Source organism: Macrobrachium rosenbergii, chromosome 7, assembly GCF_040412425.1.
Source record: "Macrobrachium rosenbergii isolate ZJJX-2024 chromosome 7, ASM4041242v1, whole genome shotgun sequence".
Classification (NCBI taxonomy): domain Eukaryota; kingdom Metazoa; phylum Arthropoda; class Malacostraca; order Decapoda; family Palaemonidae; genus Macrobrachium; species Macrobrachium rosenbergii.
Window position 1 is genome coordinate 19,485,001 of NC_089747.1, and position 8,444 is coordinate 19,493,444.

Genomic DNA, 8,444 nt, shown 5'->3' on the forward strand with positions numbered 1-8,444 from the left:
GTCATCAACCCTTGATTTACGGTAAGCATGTACCTACGTTCCTTTCCTAGGCTAAGTTAGATGAGTAGTGATGAGGATTAAATTCAACATGAGGTTTTGACATTTGCTATTTGTTGAGCCACGGTAATCTTTGTAGGTTAGTACCAGGACCGTAGTACTAGTTCGAAATGGGGTCTGTCGTTTCGATACGTATATATAATCATTTCGATTCCATACTCATATATAGTCTTATAATACTGTACGGTACATTGTGTTCTGCATTCATTCATCATACGTTTATCTTAGACATGTTCATTAATTTATTTGCTGTAATTCTGAGTAATTTCTGTATCTACAGTGACAACGTGTTATTATGAAGGCTACAAATTCCAGTAATACAGTAGCGAATGTGTAGATATATTCATAGTTGTATTGGATCAACTTGTGTATAATGATTTAATGAAACAACCCATGTTGTCAGGCTTGCCTGACGAGGTATTCAATTACCTTTCCCCAGACAATGCAACATTGAATGACATTTTGGGTTCCCTTCCCTAATTTTGTTGTTCAAGATTGAGTTTTTTTCTGCGAAAACTTACTACTTTGAGATGTTATATATATTATTGAGTTGAAGCATTTTAGCCCATTATTTTATTATTAATAATCATTGGGGTTGTTCTTTGAAACTTCATTTTCACGAAGTTCCCTATCTCCTCAATTTCCTTACTGTGTGTTATGACTGGAATATGAGGAAGCACATTAGTGGATGATAGTCTGTAGACTTCTAACAACAGAATTGGTAAAAATATATCAAAGTAAAAAAGAATCAGTTGTGACCTAATAGCTGGTCCCAGAAACCGACAGTAATTGAGCCCTACTAAAAGCAGCCCTGCATCGCCTTACACAGTTTTGCTAGTAATTTACCTTTGATCACCTATCCTGTATCGCTGGAAGGATTTCAGTCGAGCTTTATACAAAGGTAGATTATAAGCATAGGCCATAGATGTGCACCAGGGAAGATCGACCATCTGTCCGGTAGTGTCTCTATCTTACTTTATTTGTAATCTTGATTCGTATGAAGTTGAAGGGATTTCAGCCAAGCTTGGCAGATAAAGGTAGACTCTCGTGCATAAATGTGCATAAAGGAAGATAGTCTGGTAGTCAGTCAGTGTATCTATCACATTTACCCTGTCAGTGCGACACCCATCCACCCACCCCACATGGTTGAAGGGATTTTATCCATACTGGTGCGGAGGTTGACAATGATGCGTGTGATGGTCATGATGGGGAAATACCCCATCTGCCTGTTTGGTTTCTTTAATTGGAATCCCCATAGGGAGGAAAGGTTGTTCGCCGGCTTGGGGCACGTTTTGTTATAGAAATATTCATTATTACCTAAAAGTACTCGGCAAAAATTAGTTTTGTAATGAGTTCATTCTCTCCATCGTAGAGTTTAAAGTTGATTTTGTTATAGTTTTAATTCTAAACGAATGCACGAGTGCATCCCAGCGGTCAAGGTTATTGAAATAAAAAGAATTCTAAGTTAAAGCGGAGATTTGTGGAAACTAACAACCCGCATATCACAAACTGCGTTTTAAATGTAAATTCACGATTAAATACTTGCATGTACGATTTCATTTTCATTGTTATCTTATATTGCAATGAATATGACGGCTCGTGCTGGACATGTCGGACCATTTCTCCATGTAAAAAGTTATCAATTATACATTCTAGAAAGTAAGTTCCAGACCAGGCCATGCGTATATTATATACATATGCACGCATAGGCCTATGCAGGGAAATCGTAGCGTTTCTGTGTGAGGGGTAACGAGAAGGGAACATCTAATGTAAATACATTTTTCTTTGTAACAAAGATCCTCATTTCGCGCGGTGGCAAGGTATGAAAGTTTGGAAATGAATCTCTCTCTCTCTCTCTCTCTCTCTCTCTCTCTCTCTCTCTCTCTCTCTCTCTCTCTCTCTCTCTCTCAGAGCTTAAAGACAAGGGGGATGTACTTATAACATGTAGAGATTCAGTTTTTTAAAATTAATATTTTCAGTTCCATCAGAGCCTGACCATGCCAAAAGAACTTTTATATAGATTCACTGCAAAGAAATATACTGTATATCTCAGTACTGAAAATCATTGAGTTCTTTTTCATACGTATAAATGGTTATAGTTTTCCAAGAATTATATGTACAGTAGTGAATCAGTGGCCATGAAGACAGTTTCTCAAATTATGAAAGAACACGTGGGTTTTATAAACACTTCCACAGAACTCTCAAAACATTTACCAACGATTTTTAGAGAGAGAAAGAGAGAGAGATTTTTTATTACTAGTTAATTCAGAATTCCTCCATAGACTTCGCGTCAGCAGAACTTTTCATGCTTTTAGAAACTTACACCAGTAGTGAAAGTAAGAGTAATGACCCTATCGACCTCACATGACCCTTAATAGACCTAATAAATCTATTCTGACGGCGAGTGTGCGTTTTTCTTCATCAAAAGTTGCGTGGATTTTGGTGGGAAGGTCATAAGGGCTTAAAAGTTGTTTCGCGGCAAGCTGCTCGGAGTCTTGCACTTTTATTACACTCCGTCACTGTTTTTATTATTATTTAATCACACTTCATTGGATGCCCACGAAATTTGACATAAAGCTACTTCATAGTCCACCGAATACTGGAACCAAATAAGTTCCTCGTTGGGAGAGTAGGTTCCGCTCTCAGCTAGCAATCTGCTAGCCATGAGTTCGAATCTCCTAGCGGCCAATGAAGAATGAGAGGAATTTATTTCTGGTGATAGAAATTCATTTCTCGCTATAATGTGGTTCGTATTCCACAATAAGCTGTAGGTCCCGTTGCTAGGCAACCAATTGGTTCTTAGCCACGTAAAATAAATCTAATCCTTCGGGCCAGCCCCTAGGAGAGCTGTTAATCAGCTCAGCGGTCTGGTTAAACTAAGGTGTACTGAACTTTTTGGAACCAAATAATTATGCATAATCGACTTAGCAGGTCACAAGTTCTCAAAGAATGGCCGTACTCGGGTGTTGATATTTCTCTTAAGTACCTTATAATTTTTCAATTAGTTCATTTATATTTCACTCACCCATGAATTCCCAATAACATTAAACCTCAAACCCCTGCCTGGTGTCTCATGCAGTGCCGTGATGAGTAACGCTTAAGTTCTGATTTCTTACTTTCTCGGTACGAATTACGCAGAGCTGAAAAGAATATGAAATGAATTTGAAACAATTATTTTAAAAATGGTACTGTACAAATGAATGAAAAGTACAGATGATAACTGTTCGCTTAATTTTATGTAATTTGATTTGACCCATTAGGATTAGTCATATACAAGGAAAAGTTTACTCAAACAGTATTGTACAATTTTATTATTATTATTATTATTATTATTATTATTATTATTATTATTATTATTATTATTATTACTGTAACAATCTATTTATGTATCTGACTGTTCACCATTTTGGAGTCTTGAGACCTATATTTTTTAATCAGATGGTCTCGTCACCTTTTATTATATGTACATCGGTAGTTAAAGAATAATTTATTACATTACAGCAATTTCTCTGGTGTAATTTTTCCCCATTCACTTGTGTTTTTGTATGAAAATAAATATACAGTGAATGCTATATGTAAAAGGAAAGTCATACATGGCTCCATAACAATGAATATGGAGTATAAAAAGTCATAATGGCAGCATAAGCCTTATTGTGTGTTGTGGGTGTTTGATTGTCTTTTTGCGATGACATTATCAGTTGCATTCTTGTCCTTTACGGTATCAATTCGTTGTTTATCTGGTACAGAGTAAAAAATTTTTAGTATCCAGCGTTGTTTCAATTTAATAAAACATTTTCACTGTTTAAAACTGATCGCAGTGTCGTCAGACTTTTTGCCAACTTACGCCCTTCAACTTTCCTGTTCGACAGGCTAGTTACTTGAGTTTGCCGAAGAATATGTCATCATTTTCTGAGAATCCTCATTTTCAGTCATTTTTATTCCTGATATCTTGGCCAATGGCATCATAAAAATTCATGAATACCTTTGAGAAAGCCATTATCAATGATTTGAAATTATTGGCAGTTCACAAGAAGCATATACCAGCATTTTTTTTTTTTTTTTTTTGTCTTTCAGTTCATGTTAGGTTTATCAATTTCTTCTTTCTTAGAAGGTTTTTAAACTTTCCTTTGAACTCAGGGGTATCCTGATGAGAGTTTAATGATGAACCGAGATAGCTCTGAAGGGGCTCGAAGGATCACAGACATCGATCTCGCATCTTTTGTTTGCTTTTTTATTATTATGAAGACAGCAGTGCGTGGTACGGACCCTTTGTGGAACAAATTTGTTTTGATGTTAGAATCAATATTCCAGAGAGAATAATAAACTTTCACTATTAAAGACAGTAGGCTAATTGCTCTTGATCAAGGTTGATCATCTAGTGAAGTATAACCAAGGCAACACTTATACACATTACTGCCTAGATCATCAATATGGTCTTCAAAGGACTTTTGGATAAATTTGCTTCAAGACGGTTATAATGTCATTTGAAAACTCATTACGGTTTTAAGGATCGTTAAACTGTTTATTTGACCCCTTGTTTAGTAACATTTAGATATTGTGAACACTTCCGGGATTGTTAGGTCATTAGAGGGGTGGACTGCTATATTCAAGGGCGGCAGTTCAAGTCTGCTCTTAGAAAAACAAAAAGTTTAGTAGGTTAGATGGGACTGGAAGGGTAGTTTCCCCACCTTCCATTCCATGGTCAAGCAGAGAAAAAAGTATACCTTAGTTTAACCAGACCACTGAGCTGATTAACAGCTCTCCTAGGGCTGGCCCGAAGGATTGGACTTATTTTACGTGGCTAAGAACCAATTGGTTACCTAGCAACGGAAACTACAGCTTATTGTGGAATCCGAACCACATTATAGCGAGAAATGAATTTCTATCACCAGAAATGAATTTCTCTAATTCTTCATTGGCCGGTCGGAGAACCGAACGCGGGGCCAGCAGAGTGCTAGCTGAGAACGGTACCCAACCGTCCAATGAGGAACTATGGCCAAGCAGAGCTAATAATGTTTTACATCCTGCTTGGTTAAATTATAAGCATTAGTGAAATTTGCAACAGTCGATAGGCATTGGAAGCTAACGGCAGTGGATCAAAATGAGCTTCACCAAGCCAGTAAAATGACGATTTGATTATAAAGTGAACGTTAAAAATAGGATTATCAATGATGACAACGAGATTGAATCAGTTTCCTGCGCGTCAGTCATGCACCCACAGCTACTGAACTTAACTATCAGTATTAAGGACAATAATGTAAAGTTATTGATTGAAAATACAGGTTTGCAGAAATTATCAAAAACTTATCAATTCAGTCGTTATCATCTGGCCGCGTATGTAAATATTTAACATTTATCTTTGTATTTAAAACCTTTATCTATAAGGGAGTTATTCATGGTTTTTCCTTAAGCACAGCAGTTTTAATTTCTACCTCGGCACAGAGTCGAGAAAGGATTTGACAGCTCTTACTATTGCCGTCGAAAGGAGAGATAAATGATCTTTCGGCGCCTTAATTACTCCATTAGACAACAATGGAAGAGCCTCTTCAGGGAGCAATGACTGTAAGGTATATAGATAACCGACATTAATCCTAGGCAACTGATTGCTTTGTCCTCACAACCTTTGCTTTTATGAACTCTCACGAGAGTTGTAGCACAGGACTTCTTTATTTTTTACTCAAAACACACACAACTTATATACTTACATATATATATATATATATATATATATATATATATATATATATATATATATATATATATATATATTGTTAGGTCGCATCACATATATAAAAATATGAGTTTTGTAACTAATAATTAAACGAGAGAATTGAACTGTACTTCTCATGCAGGATATTAACTCATGAGCAAGACCAAGCTTTACCAACCCGTGACAGGGGAAAACTTTTCACCCATTCAGAAACTACATCACATACAATTTTAGCATTTAATTTCCCTCTAAGCAGTCCCCCTTTCGAAGCCACACACTTTATCCAGCGCTGTTTCCATTGATGGAAGCATTCCTGGAACTCGTTTTCAGGGATAACCGGCAGCTGCCTCGTCGCATTCGCTCGGATCTTCTCGACGTCCTGAAATCTTCTTCATTTCAAGTAGAATTTGATTTCTGGAAAGAGGAAAAAGGTCGCAAGAGGCGAGATCTGGGGAATATGGTGGCTGTCGGACCTGGGTGATGTTGTGCTTGACCAAAAACTGGTGCACAAGCTGCGCTGAATGGGCAGGTGTGTTGTCATGGTGCAATTGCCACTCACCAGATGCATACAATTCTGGCCTTTTTTGACTGATAGGATCCTGCAAATGCCGCAGCACGTCACAGTAGTACTCCTTGTTTACTGTCTGACCAGGTGGAGCATACTCATTATGAACAATTCCCTTGTAGTCGAAGAAAACGGTCAACAGTGTCTCTTCGCATTGCTTCGACCCATTCGTGCTTTCATCGATCTCAGAGAGGCTGGGGTCTTCCACTGCGAAGACTGAGCCTTGGTTTCAGGATCATAGCCATAGACCCAAGATTCATCACCCGTTACGACCGTTTTCAAAAAGTTTTCATCGTTCTCGACGCAATCAAGGTGGTCTTGCTCAACAGACACCCGAGTTTCTTTTTGGTCAGCTGAAAGCAGTTTTGGCACAAACCTGGCAGACAGGCGTCTCATAAGCAAATCTTCAGAGGATGGACTGAACTGAACCGTAACTAATCTGCTCATCCTCTGATAACCACGGTTGGTGATTCAACGGTTTCCCCCCCCCCCCTCACAGCTACACGCACAACTGCGATGTTTTTCTCAGCTCTGCTGATTGCGGTCTCCTAGAGCGTTCGTCACTATCGACATTTTATCGGCCATCTTAAAAACGTCTGAACCACTTGTACACTATAGTCAATGCGATGACCTCACACTACACACACACCTGTCAAGCACTAAAAACTTGGTGCATGTACAGGTGAGGGTCAAGGTCAGTTTGTGCCAAGAGGCCTCATTCTGCATATTTTTGCTCTTTGCCTATAGCAACAGTCTTGATACTTTATGATCACACTCTGTATGTATGTATGTATATGTATATGTATGTATATATATATATATATATATATATATATATATATATATGTGTGTGTGTATATATATATAATATATATATACATATATGTATATATATTATATATACATACATATAAATATATATATGTGTGTATATAGCCTATATGTGTGTGTGTGTGTGTGTTCATTTTTGCTACACTTTCATACCTCATCTCTTCACCTCCAAGAGAGCACATTCCTTCACAATTGGCCTGACTAAGCAGCAAGCAACACCCACAATAGTCAATGGACCAAAAGTATTGACTTTCTGATGCTACAGTTCCATCCCAAATTCTGTATGATTTGAAAATATTCACATTCTTTCTGTTCTACTGTTAATCACAGACTTGGAGAAACAATCTGAGAAGTAGCAGTAAGAATTGTCCAATGACGTGATTTTTTTTTACTAAGGCAAACTTTGCAGCTCTCAATCCTCATCTGCTTAGCTGTAATAAAGCCGTACGCTAAACTTTATTGAATGTTCTATTTTTGAACTTCACAGTGGGACTGGTCATAGATAACAACTATTTTCAGTCAAATTCAGCTTGGTGGTGGCTGAGCAAATACTCCTGAAGCAGGCTGTTCATAAATCTGGTCATCAAGGATGGCCAAGGCCACATGTGATCATTTCCAGAGCAGTCGGGAAAAGTGAGGATGATCCTTACAGATGCTCAGAATGATGGAGACACCTGCTAACTGTTACATAGCCCTTCCTATCAAGCCCTCATCTGTGTGTCAGCTGTGTTTATAGACATTAAGTAGTAATGGCTAAAGTAGAATAAGTATAAAGTTGTGACATTACCTTTGTTCAAAAGCAAGCAAGACAGGAGTACAAGTAATTAAAGGAAACTATAAACGAAGGACCATCAAACTGACTAATAACGTGCCGCAAAGATCCCTCCAAAAATAAACGCAGATGACAGATCCGGTGCTAATAGACGTAATGGCTTATTTTTCACGTTCTTGAACAGGATTAGGAGTTTCTGAGTGTTAGAGAAAAGGATAGAGAAGAAAATTTGCCTGGAACTTTTGAAAGGTAGTTTGCAGTTACATGAATGTAGGATGTCATACATGAAAACACTTCGTGGTCAAAGAAACAGCTTTGGACGTAACAAGGCAAAAGATAAATGACCTTCAGGTGAAATGCAAACGAATTAGACCGAAGACTGGAAGTGTAGAAAGCCTTATGAATCGATGGCAGACCTCGGAAAGTCTCTATAAAAAAAATTGGTATAGAGATATACAGATATAACATCCCTAAGTATGATAGAGTAGATGTTGCATTATGAACGCCAA